At 44.6% G+C, this 13357-nt stretch overlaps 1 pseudogene; it reads right to left on the bottom strand.

Annotated features, from left to right (window-relative positions):
* Window positions 1-1000: 1000 nt before the first annotated feature.
* Window positions 1001-13277, bottom strand: LOC145122130 (uncharacterized; annotated as a pseudogene).
* Window positions 13278-13357: the final 80 nt, after the last annotated feature.

The raw sequence follows: 13357 nt of genomic DNA, 5'->3' as shown, positions 1-13357 counted from the left end.
GGTGTTCTTTCTAACAAGACGCGATGTATCTGGCGCGGTAATGTTGTTGCTACCGCACCCTTCCCTCCAGGCTACATGCCCGGGGCTTGCGCTTGTTCTTCTTGTCGGGGGTGTGGGTGTCTTTCATCTCGTCTTTGACCGTGTTGGATGGGAGTATCATGGTCCGACTTTTTTTTGGGATGCGCGTGGTGGCCTACACGGTGATTGCCCATATTGGCCTTGCTCGTGTGTTAATGGTTGTGACCGTTGCTGAACCTTTGGTTGTTCTGAACTTGACCGTGCCATGTATTGTCGATGGGATAACTTGTAATAGAAAAAGAGCTGGGCGCCCAAGGATTATATCGTTATCGGACCTTTGCTTGACTACTGAGAACTCGATTGTCCTGGTTACTTGTTCCTTCCCATCAGCGCTGATTATAGTCAATGGTAGGTTTATGGTGCCGAGTGGCCACAACTTGTGTCCCGTCACTACTAGAAAAACAGCCTTTTACGACACGCAATGCATGTCATAAAACGCTCAGACGACGCGCAAATACGTGTCAAGGAAGACCCTATTATAACAAGAGACGACACGCTTTTGCGTAGACGACACGTATTTATGACGCTCATTTACGACACGCTTTTGCGTAGACGACACACATTTGCATGTCATAAACTTCAGCAACCATTTACAATATGCATATACGACGTGCCTTTACGATACTCTTTTACGCATAATACAAAAATATAGAAAAAAAATATATACCAAAACAATAAATTTCATCCAATAACATCATGTCAGAAAATTGTAATACATTGATATTAAAGGGATCTAATTGTACATTGTTATTAAGAGGTTTTCCCTAACTATATAACCTAATACTACATTGCTATAAAGGGGCACCTTCTTGATTCAGATATCATGTCAAAAAAAATCCTCCATATCATTAGTTTGTCATGACCTGTGTACTGGGTTGCTGTCCACCGGCCGTAGATGACAAGTAGTGACTTGAACATTAGCTTAAACATCATGCATGTCACCAACTCCAGTAGGTATGCACATATAGAATATTTCCAGCCATGCGGTTCTCTATAAAACAAAATGGATATAAAGTTTAGCTATTGAAACTATAAATATATATATATATATATATATATATATATATATATATATATAACAATAAAAAAAACAAAAAAAAACTTAGAAACAAAAAATATATAAATGTGGAGGAAAACAAAAACTGAATATTAATATTATTAATTTTAATATTTTATTACAAATTTGACATTTTTTCTGTTTCCGTACTTTGACAATTTGTGCTGCTGCTGATTCCGGAGCCAATTCGCGACTGCATTCTAGAGCTGATTCTGCGGAAAGAGCATCCCAGACTCCATCACTTGAAATTACAAGCCGCCCACCAGCAGAAGATAGCTAAAGATCATGAATAAATAAAAGTTGTTAATAAAATGAGAAATAAATTGAGTTTAATTACAAAACTAACCTTCACTTGTTTGACATGAGGAACTGGAATAATGAACTCCCGAACATCTCTATCTCCAATAGATCTTCAAAGGCATAACCCGGCTCACCAACATTTTAAAGGACCAATCTATCATAAATATAAAAACATTGGTAAGTTAAGTAAGATCCCATTTGGCCATTTATATAGAAAATTTTTTAAAAAATAAAATTTTATAAGATTTTATATAGAAAAATTATAAAGTGATTTTTACCTCAGCAAGGAATCCAAATTGACCTTGCATGTGAGTGCTAACAATGTCTAACATTGTCACATTACGTTTCAAAACAATGCTGGTAAGTACTGCCTGAAAAATCAGGGACAATTTTTATAGTTGTGAATGACAAGTAACCTTTCAAATTTTTTAGTGCTTAAGGTACCAGGTGCTTTCAGGAACAATAAATAAACCTATTCAACTTTTCAATTTTAGATATACTAGGTTCCTAAAGTCAAAGTGTACCTCCTAGTCTTACCCTTCTATTCACAAAATCATTGTGCTACTATTTTAACAGGAAAATGAAATGCATGATATCATAAAGTGACACTCTCCTCACTTACCCAATACAACATACTAAAGAAAGTGAATGACCATTTTACCCTTGTATCTGCAAAACTACTAAATCTAATAGAAACATGGGTAGAACGGGAAAATGCAACATCTTAATGCATAGAGTGAGTGACACCCATTAGGACATTGCTAAAGAAAGTAAATGAAGTGTCTGAATGTGAGTAAATGACCATTTTACCCTTGCATTCACAAAAGAATAGTGCTACTATTAGCTACATGATGCTAAATGTATTCAAGTCAAAAAGAAACGAGCCTTTAGTCAATTTACCAATCTCATTTCCATGTGTCATGTCAGCAACATTAGTCTGGTCAACAATAGTCTTACTTCTGATTCCCAACAAGCTTCCATCGATCAACATAGCAATTTCAGTCCCATTATTGGTGTTATGAGATAAAAGCTCTAAAGCATGTTTTTGTTGTTCTTTCTGCAGTTCCCTTTCCTCTTCGGCTCTCCTTTTAGCCTCATCAATCTCTTCCTCCTCTTTAATTCTATCATACATGTCTTCTTCCTTCTCCCTTAACCTCCTTTTTCTTTCTTCTCTATCATCTCCACTACTTCTATATTTCCTCTTTTTGTTATACCCATCATCGTTTTCTTGATCCAAAATCTCATATTTCCTATCTTGTTCCCTATCTTTTTCCCTTTCTCTCTCCTGTTTGTGTGCCCTTTCTTTCTCCTTTTCCCCGTTTTCCCACTCTTTCAAACGTGCTCTGTATCTGCGTTCATCGTCACGCATTTTGTATTCCCTTTCCCTCTCTCTTTTAGCCCTATCTTGCTCTCTTTCCCTTTCATATCTTTCCAATTCCCTTACCTTTTCACGTTTCAGGTCTCTCTCACGTTCTCTGCTTCTTCTACTGCTTCTGTCAGGTGAACTTGTTTCAGGTCTCTCACTGTTTTTGCTCCTCATTTCTTCATCGTTTCTATCTTCTGCTACATATGTAAGTCAAATAGTCAACCGATTAAGTCATTCTGTCCAGATTAAGTACAAAAAGAAACAGCCATGTACAAAGGAAGGAAAGAGAAACATCCCCTTAGTTATTTACCGTTTCTTGTTGTATCAACATCTGAATATTCAGGGGTTGAATTTGGAAGAACATCAGAAGCAACTTTTGGGGGGTGGAGGTGGTGGTGGCAAAGGTTTATTCTTTATCCTCTCTTCTATCATTCCTGTAAGCTTTTCACTAGCTTCTATGTCTACTTCCTTATCCTCATTACACACAAGGCCAAAAGTCTCATATTCATCAGTTTCTTTCTTTTCTTCGCTCTTATCATCTTCCTTTTTGAATTCCTCCACAGAAGGCTCCTTTTTCTCTTCCTCTTAACCACCACCTTCAGTATTCTTCAAGTTCTCTTTTTTCTTCTCAACATAACTCTTGAGATACTCTTTAGTTGCATTATCAAACTTCAACTGTAAACTCAAAATAAAAAAAAATGTACAGATCTGATAGAGCATGATTTACATGAATATACACGAAGAAGAAAGATAGAGAATGTGGAAACCATACCATGAGCTCCTGACCATCAATACTTAATTTACTCAGAAGCCTTAAAGCACGCAGAACTCCTTCAACATTTCTAAATTCACAAAAACCAAAGCCCTTCAAAGCCCCAGTAGTGGGATCTGGTACACGTTTCCAACTTTTAACAGGCCCACAGAGCTTCAAATGACATATAAATGTGTAATAAGTCCATGAACATTGGGCAATAAGATATGTTTCTAGTAAAGATGTGAGAAAAAGAGGAACTTACCTGCAAAAGGGAGAGCATGAACTCATTGTCCACCGATGATGCTGTAACATCCGGATTTTCAGGTATGATAAAATGAGTTTTATTTTCTAAGTTATGAGGAGTGACTCGACGAGTTGGCTCCTTAACTCGTCGAGTAGGATCGCGACTTGGTGACGTGGAAAATGAATGGACTCGACGAGTCTACAAGCTGACTCGCCGAGTCAGTGCTGTTGGCAGAAATCCTAAATCTTTGGGCCTGAGCCCTATTTAAAGGCACTTGTAGCCTCCTTGGCCCTTCCTCCCAGTGTCTTCGTCCTTTGAGAGAAACCCTAGAGTTATTTGTGAGCTAGAGAGGAAAGACACTAATTGGAGGTCATTTCTTTGAAGAAGAAGGTCAAGAGTGTTGCAAGGATCTCAAAGGAGAGTTATTGGATCAGCTTCATCTTCATTCAAGCTTCAGATCTGGTACAAGCTCTTGTCTCCCTGGTGTTTGAATAAATTTCCTTTAGTTGTTGAGTTAGGGCTTGTAACATCTTTTGGATGGGGTTTTGGGTGCATCCAAACCCTTTTTCGAGTTTATTTGTAGATCTGGACCTTGTGAGGTCCAGAGAACCAGAAAGTAGGAAGCTTTGAGTGAGTAACTTTGGAACCTTAAAGCTATGAAGCTTCAATGGAGTCATAATGGTGTATAGAGCAAAATACACCATGCATGCGCCTCAAGTTCAGACCTTTACGTGGTTTTTGGATGTTAGAAGGTCAGATCTATAAGTTAGAGAAATAGATCTGACCTCAGAAGGTCTAATGAATATTGCCATGGAGGAAACTCGCCGAGTCCATGAGAGAACTCGACGAGGCGGATCGTGTTGCCCCGCGATTCGTGACCAGTGGTAACCCGTCGAGTTGGAAGGTTAACTCGACGAGCCGAGTGAGGCCTTAGAAGGATTCAGAGGATGCGCATGGACTCGTAGTCACCCGAGTGAACTCGACGAGTCTGGTCAAAGTTGGACCGTTGACTAGAGTTGACTTCAGTTGACCTTGGGGGTTGGTCAAACTGATTCAAGAGAGAGACCATGGAAGGGTAGAATGGTCTTCTACCCATTCCTTAGAGATGAGAGCATGAGGAAAGTATTGATTAGAGATATTATCATTTTGATAGGCGGAGGCTAGATCGGGGATATCGAGTACGAGAGTTTACTAGACATCATACGAGGTGAGTCTTCTCACTATACTTTACCTTGAGTGGTATCTATGTGCAGACCGGAGGGTCTTACGTGTTATGTGTATGTTTGAGTTTATGTGCATTGTGATATATGTATGCTATGAGTTATATAGACCGGACTGAAGGGTCCAACGATTTAGACCGGACTGGAGGGTCCAACGAGCTAGACCGGACTGGAGGGTCCAACGAGCTACGGGAATGGAGGGTCCCGCTGAGACACATTGACCGGAGGGTCATACCGAGTTATAGCCTCGAGTGGCTTATGTGTTGTATGTGGTATTTTGGGGAACCCACTAAGCATTTATGCTTACCGTGTTATGTGATATGTGTTTCAGGTACTAGCGAGGATCGCGAGAAGGCGCCGGCATGATTTGTACACACTGATAGAGGATTTTGTATTTGAGATTCTGGGACATGTTTTACCGTGATAACATTGATACACTTGAGTTTGAAATGATTTATATGAGATATGTTATGTTTGAAAAATGAAAAATTGTTTTGAAAATTATGTCATTACAAGTTGGTATCAGTGCCTTGGTTTGAGGGATTCGGATGCACCTTCGGGCGTATCTGAACTCAAACTGAGGATTTGAGAAAAATTTTCATAAAAGGGAACAATTTTTCTAAAAGAGTAAAAGATTTTGAGAAAAGCAGAAATGAGCAGTGTGTACGATCAGCCAGCGCCCGAACGGTGATTTCCTAGAGTAGGCTAGGTATTCATATTTAGGACTAGAGTGGCCTGATTTGTGATGCCTTAGCCTAGGAGATTACTGCTGCTATGAATTACTTCGAGAGTGAGTAGGTAGCAGCGGGGAGCATATGAGAGGTCTACTTGAGGGCAGCCTGTGATTAGCGAGATATAGAGTACTTGGGATCTGGAATCCTAGGAGGAGGACTTGGGGTGAATACTGATGTGGTGCGGAAGGTAGTATAGGGCCCGTACTACTGGAAACACCGGATCAGTGAGCAGTCCAAGTAAGAATCCTTAGGGTACTAAGGAACAAGTAGGGTTGAGTATCGAGTGCGAGTATACTTCAGCGAGTCTCTGATTTCTTTTGTGTTGTGTTTCAGAGACATCATGGTTGGGACGCGCCACAACCCAGGAGGCAGTGGTACCAGTGGTACCAGTGATGAGGAGATTCGTAGGCTGGTTCATGAGGAGGTGGCCGCAGCCATCCGAGCTGAGATTCTACAGATGTTTGGGTCTATCAAGACCACGTTGATTGAGACATTTGACGAGTGGTATGCCTCTCTTACCGAGGCTACTGTTGCTGCAGCCATCGCAGCCGTCGCCGCTGCCAGGCCACAGGGGGGTGACTCATTGATGTACCGCGAGTTCAGCAACACGAAGCCACCAGAGTTTGATGGGACTCAGGATCTGATAGTCGCGATGAGGTGGATCTCTGACATCGAGGGATGCTTCTACACATGTTCTTGTCCGGAGCATCTGAGGGTACGGTTCGCGCTAATCCAGCTTCGCTTGGGAGCGAAGGATTGGTGGAAGTTTGTGACAGCAGACTTCACTCCTGCAGAGATTACAGCGGTGACTTGGGAGAGGTTCACCACCATGTTCCGAGATGAGTATGTTCCCCCGGTGTAGAGGGAACAGTTGGCACAGGAGTTCTTGTACGTCAAGCAGGGGATGGAGTCTGTGACTATGATTACACAGATGTTTTACGAGAGGGCGTTGTTTTGCCCTGAGCACGTGTCTACCGAGCAGGCACGCATAAGTCGATATCTGAGCATACTGAGGAGGGACATTCGTGAGTTCGTGGCGAACTCGACATAACGGACCTTTGCCGAGTTCCAGGCAAATACCCAGAAGAGAGAGATTGAGCTAGAGACTCAGGCCAGGGAGGAGGCCGAGTCTCAGAGGAGGGATAGGCGGACGGTACAGTCTCAATCGGCGGCCAAGTGGGCAAAACCCGCCGACTCGAGATCCGTAGGTCAGAGGGGCCGCACTTGTGGGAAGTGCGGCAAGAGCCATAAGGGAGTATGCAGGGCAGGTGTGTGCTACAAGTGTGGGAAGGAGGGGCATATCGCGAGGGATTAACCCAAAGGAGTTTCGGTTTGCTTCCACTGCAACCAAACGGGCCATCGGAAGGCCGAGTGCCCACAACTACTTCAGGGATCAGCACAACGATCTGCACCTGCTGCTAGAGCTACTAAGATCCGTCCAGCGAAGGTCGAGGCACCGAAGGCTCACGGGAGAGCTTTCCGGTTGATAGCGGAGGAGGTCCACGCAGCGCCCGATGTCGTGGTTGGTATGTATTCTTTTATTTACTTATTCTGAGTATGAGATATTGTGCTTATATTATGGTATGCATAGGTACTTTTCTTGTGAGTTCTGTACCTGCTTTGGTGTTGTTTGACTCGGGTGCGAGTCGATCTTTTGTGTTATTAGCATTTAGTCAGCACATCAGTATCCGACGAGAGGCGTTGAGTCGACCTCTACGAGTTTTTATAGCTGAAGAACGAGCGGTTTATGCGACTGATGTGATTCGAGGATGTGTACTCGAGATTTTCGGCGTTGAGTTCCCGATAGATTTGGTACCGATTGCGATGGGGGATGTTTGTGTCATCGTAGGCATGGACTGGTTGAGCCGATTTGGAGCTGTTATCGACTGCGAGCGTTAGGTGGTGACCATACGAGACCCTAGTGGGGGAGTACTTACGGTGTATGGCGAGGGTACCCGATCTGGGTCAGCATTTTGCTCGGTCGACAGGGCGAGACAGAGTCTACAGCAGGGCTGTAGAAGGTTTGTAGCCTATGTGATGGATACACAAGTTGCCGCAGAGAGGCCGAGTTCTGTTGATGAGGTTCCGATAGTGCGTGAGTTTCCGGATGTTTTCCCCGAGGAATTGTCGGGTGTGCCTCCGGAGAGGCAGGTGGAGTTCCATATTGATTTGGTTCCGGAAGCGGTGCCTATTGCCAAGGCACCCTATCGCCTTGCGCCACCAGATATGCAGGAGTTATCCTCACAGCTTCAGGAGCTGCTGGGGAAGGGATTCATCCGACCGAGTAGCTCGTCGTGGGGAGCGCCGATCCTTTTTGTCAAGAAAAAGGATGGTTCACACCGGATGTGCATTGATTACCGGGAGTTGAACAAGTTGACGGTCAAGAACCGCTATCCACTATCGAGGATCGATGATCTGTTCGATCAGATGCAGGGTGCATCTTGGTTCTCCAAGATATACTTGAGGTTTTGATATCATCAGATGAGGGTGCATGATGAGGATATCCCGAAGACGGCGTTTAGGACTCGTTATGGACATTACGAGTTTGTGGTGATGCCTTTTGGGCTCACCAATGCACCAGTTGCGTTCATGGATCTCATGAACCGAGTGTGTAGGCCGATGTTGGATCGATCGGTGATTGTGTTCATTGATGATATTCTAGTGTATTCGAGATCCAGAGAGCAGCATGAGGAGCATCTGAGGGAGATCCTTAGAGTGCTGAGATCGGAGAGGCTTTATGCCAAATTCTCCAAGTGTGATTTTTGGTTACGAGAGGTCCAGTTCTTGGGACATCTCGTTAATCAGAATGGGATATTGGTCGATCCGGCCAAGATTGAGGCTGTCATGAGTTGGGAGGTGCCGAGATCCCCCACCGAGATCAGTAGTTTTCTGGGGTTGGCCGGCTACTATTAGAGATTTATCAGAGATTTCTCCAAGATTGTCGTTCCCCTCACCAGATTGACCCGGAAGGGCATTGCTTTTACTTGGGTTCCAGAGCAGCAGACCTCGTTTGAGACCCTTCGCCAGAGATTATGCGAAGCCCCGGTGTTAGCCCTTTCGGAAGGAATGGAGGATTTCGTGCTATATTGTGATGCGTCTATATCGGGGTTGGGTGCGGTGCTTATGCAGAGAGGGCACGTGATAGCATACGCATCGAGGCAGCTGAAGCCCCATGAGACGAGGTATCCCACCCACGATTTGGAGTTGGGGGCAGTGGTGTTCGCCCTCAAGATATGGCGCCATTATTTATATGCGGTTCGGTGTACCATATACACGGACCACAAGAGTTTGAAGTATCTGATGGATCAACCCAACCTGAATATGCGCCAGAGGAGATGGTTGGATGTGGTAAATGATTACGACTGTGAGATCCTGTACCAACCGGGCAAGGCTAACGTGGTAGCCGATGCTCTGAGCCGCAGGGCGGAGAGTGCCCTGATTCGAGATATATGCATGAGGATGACGGTGATGACTCCGGTATGGGATACCATCCGAGAGTCCCAAGCAGAGGCTGTGAGACCGGAGAACCGCAAGAGAGAGCGGGTGATTGGGCAGGTATCCGAGTTTGTTACCGATAGCCGAGGGCTTATGACCTTTCGAGGTCGGATTTGGGTGCCTTATACGGGCGGGGCACGTAGCACTCTGATGGAGGAGGCGCATAGATCGAGTTTATCGATCCATCCCGGGGCCACTAAGATGTATTTGGACCTGAAGAGAGACTACTGGTGGCCCTTTATGAAGAGGGATGTTGCATGGGTAGTAGAGAGGTGCTTGACCTGTCGCCGGGTTAAAGCCGAGCACCAGCGTCCGCATGGCAAGTTGCAGCCATTGGAGGTTCCCCAGTGGAAGTGGGAACAAATTTCTATGGATTTTATCACCAAATTGCCGAGGACCGCGAGAGGTGTTGATGCAATTTGGGTGATTGTGGACCGACTGACGAAGAGCGCTCATTTTCTTGCTATCAGTGAGAGCTCTTCTACAGAGATGCTGGTAGAGATATATGTGAGGGAGGTGGTGTCGCGGCATGGAGTGCCTATCTCGATTGTGTCAGACCGAGATGTACGTTTCACTTCCAGGTTCTGGAAGAAGTTCCATGAAGAGTTGGGAACGAGATTGCACTTCAGTACTGCTTACCACCCACAGACGGATGGACAGAGTGAGCGGACGATACAGACGCTCGAGGACACGCTTCGAGCATGTGTTATGGACTTTGGGGGAAGCTGGGACACCTACCTACCTTTGGCTGAGTTTTCTTACAACAATAGCCACCATTCGAGTATAGGTATGCCTCCCTTTGACCTTTTATATAGGAGGAGGTGTCGAACTCCCATCTGTTGGGGAGAGGTGGGGCAGAGAGTCATGGACAGCACTGAGATAGTGCAGAAGACGACCGAGCAGATTCAGCAGGTCAGACACAGGTTACTGACAGCCCAGAGCCGTCAGAAGAGTTATGTGGATAGGTGGCGATCCGAGCTCGAGTTCCAGGTTGGAGATTTCGTACTCCTGAAGGTATCTCCTTGGAAAGGAGTGATCCGATTCAGGAAGAGGGGCAAGCTGGGGCCCCGATACATTGGTCCGTTCAGGGTGATTGCAGGAGTGGGTAAGGTAGCATACCGTTTAAAGCTACCTGTGGAGTTGAGCCAAATTCATGATACTTTCCACGTATCCCTGTAGAGGAAGTGTATAGCCGATGAGACGACAGTAGTACCGCTAGAGGATATTCAGGTGGATGCGAGCCTAAACTACATTGAGAGGCCGATCACGATTTTGGATCGGAAGATCAAGGTTCTGAGGAATAAGGAGGTGCCTCTGGTCCAGGTCCAGTGGCAGCATCGGAGAGGGTCCGAGTTGACTTGGGAGCTGGAGACGGAGATGACGGAGCAGCATCCAGAGTTGTTTGCAGAGCAAGACTTCGAGGGCGAAGTCTGATTCTAATGGGGGAGAATTGTAACATCCGGATTTTCAGGTATGATAAAATGAGTTTTATTTTCTAAGTTATGAGGAGTCACTCGAAGAGTTGGCGCCTTAACTCGTCGAGTAGGATCGCGACTTGGTGACGTGGAAAATGAATGGACTCGACGAGTCGACAAGATGACTCGCCGAGTCAGCGCTGTTGGCAGAAATCCTAAATCTTTGGGCCTGAGCCCTATTTAAAGGCACTTATAGCCTCCTTGGCCCTTCCCCCCAGTGTCTTCGTCCTTTGAGAGAAACCCTAGAGTTATTTGTGAGCTAGAGAGGAAAGAGGCTAATTGGAGGTCATTTCTTTGAAGAAGAAGGTCAAGAGTGTTGCAAGGATCTCAGAGGAGAGTTGGTGGATCAGCTTCAGATATGGTATAAGCTCTTGTCTCCCTGGTGTTTGAATAGATTTCCTTTGGTTGTTGAGTTAAGGCTTGTAACATCTTTTGGATGGGGTTTTGGGTGCATCCAAACCCTTTTTCGAGTTATTTTGTAGATCTGGACCTTGTGAGGTCCAGAGAACCAGAAAGTAGGAAGCTTTGAGTGAGTAACTTTGGAACCTTAAAGCTATGAAGCTTCAATGGAGTCATAATGGTGTATAGAGCAAAATACACCATGCATGAGCCTCAAGTTCAGACCTTTACGTGGTTTTTGGATGTTAGAAGGTCAGATCTATAAGTTAGAGAAATAGATCTGACCTCAGAAGGTCTAATGAATATTGCCATGGAGGAAACTCGCCGAGTCCATGAGAGAACTCGACGAGTCGGATCGTGTTGCCCCGCGATTCGTGACCAGTGGTAAACCGTCGAGTTGGGAGGTTAACTCGACGAGCCGAGTGAGGCCTTAGAAGGATTCAGAGGATGTGCATGGACTCGCCGAGTCACCTGAGTGCACTCGACGAGTCTGGTCAAAGTTGGACCGTTGACTAGAGTTGACTTCAGTTGACCTTGGGGGTTGGTCAAACTGATTCAAGGGAGAGACCATGGAAGGGTAGAATGGTCTTCTACCCATTCCTTAGAGATGAGAGCATGAGGAAAGTATTGATTAGAGATATTATCATTTTGATAGGCGGAGGCTAGATCGGGGATATCGAGTACGAGAGTTTACTAGACATCATACGAGGTGAGTCTTCTCACTATACTTTACCTTGAGTGGTATCTATGTGCAGACCGGAGGGTCTTACGTGTTATGTGTATGTTTGAGTTTATGTGTATTGTGATATATGTATGCTATGAGTTATATAGACCGGACCGGAGGGTCCATTGATTTAGAACGGACCGGAGGGTCCAACGACCTAGACCGGACTGGAGGGTCCAACGAGCTACGGGACTGGAGGGTCCCGCTGAGACACATTGACCGGAGGGTCATACCGAGTTATAGCCTCGAGTGGCTTATGTGTTGTATGTGGTATTTTGGGGAACTCACTAAGCATTTATGCTTACCGTGTTATGTGATATGTGTTTTAGGTACTAGCGAGGATCGCGGTAAGGCGCCGGCGTGATTTGTACACACTGATAGAGGATTTTGTATTTGAGATTCTGGGACATGTTTTACCGTGATAACATTGATACACTTGAGTTTGAAATGATTTATATGAGATATGTTATGTTTGAAAAATGAAAAATTGTTTTGAAAATTACGTCGTTACAGATGCTATCTTGCAACATAAACTGTGGTCATTGGCTTTTCAGCTGGAGTTATTGTATTGATGGGTGGCCTAATGATTGTAGGGACCACTGGACCCCGTATAGCCATCATTGGTGGGCATGCTAATGATGGAATGACTCCCACTGCTCCAAGTGGCCTTTGAGGATATGCTGGTCGCAGCATTTGTGGATATGGAGAGGCATAACGAAGAATCCCTTCAAAAATCAGACAAAAATACTATCACAGAAAAAAAAAGATCAAATAGTGAAAGTATCACATAAAAAGTCAAATATCATCATTAACATATATAACTATATACCAAAATCTCAGATCTGATGTGAAGTTTAAAAAAAAGGAAATTTTAACTGAATTGAAAATTAAAACCTGAAGGGCTGTAACAAAGCTAATGCCATGTTCCATGGAAAGCTCGTGGAAGGTCAATGAATGATTTGATTGTTCCACTTCCATAACTCTCTGTCTCTAGCTGAATCACGAGCTTAAAACAACAAATTTGGGGGAAATTGAAGAAGAAGTGATCATTTGATATCAACAAAAGAACCCTATCTTTGATCGTACAATGCAAATTTGAGAAATGAGTTAGTGAAACTTTGGAATAACTTTTCAGTTAGCCGAGTTGGGAAGCATCAAATGCTTGTTGTCTGGATTAGATTTGGAAGTAATAGAAAAGAATATATTATAGGAGAGAGAGAGAGAGAGAGAGCATGTGAGAGATGAGTGGGAGATAATGGTGGAGTAGAGGTAACTGGCGAGGGCTAGTTCAGATTCGGTGTCACGGCTAGCTTCGACTTTGATTTCGTTCCAGACCCAGTCGCATTCGTTTTCTCTGCTGTTGACGGCGGTTTGTGGAGACGATGATGACATCGTGTACTGTGATGTGGCATTCCGATCTTGTACCGACATCTTAAGATGGCGGAAGTGTTTGCTTAGGTACTTCGAACTCTTAAAGCTTATGAGGTTCGATGGTGGTGGTGGCGGCTTAG

Source organism: Lactuca virosa, chromosome 6 (genome assembly GCF_052849685.1).
Source record: "Lactuca virosa cultivar CGN04683 chromosome 6, Lactuca_virosa_CGN04683_v6, whole genome shotgun sequence".
In the NCBI taxonomy this organism is placed as follows: Eukaryota; Viridiplantae; Streptophyta; class Magnoliopsida; order Asterales; family Asteraceae; genus Lactuca; species Lactuca virosa.
This window is presented reverse-complemented; position numbering and strand designations above follow the sequence as displayed.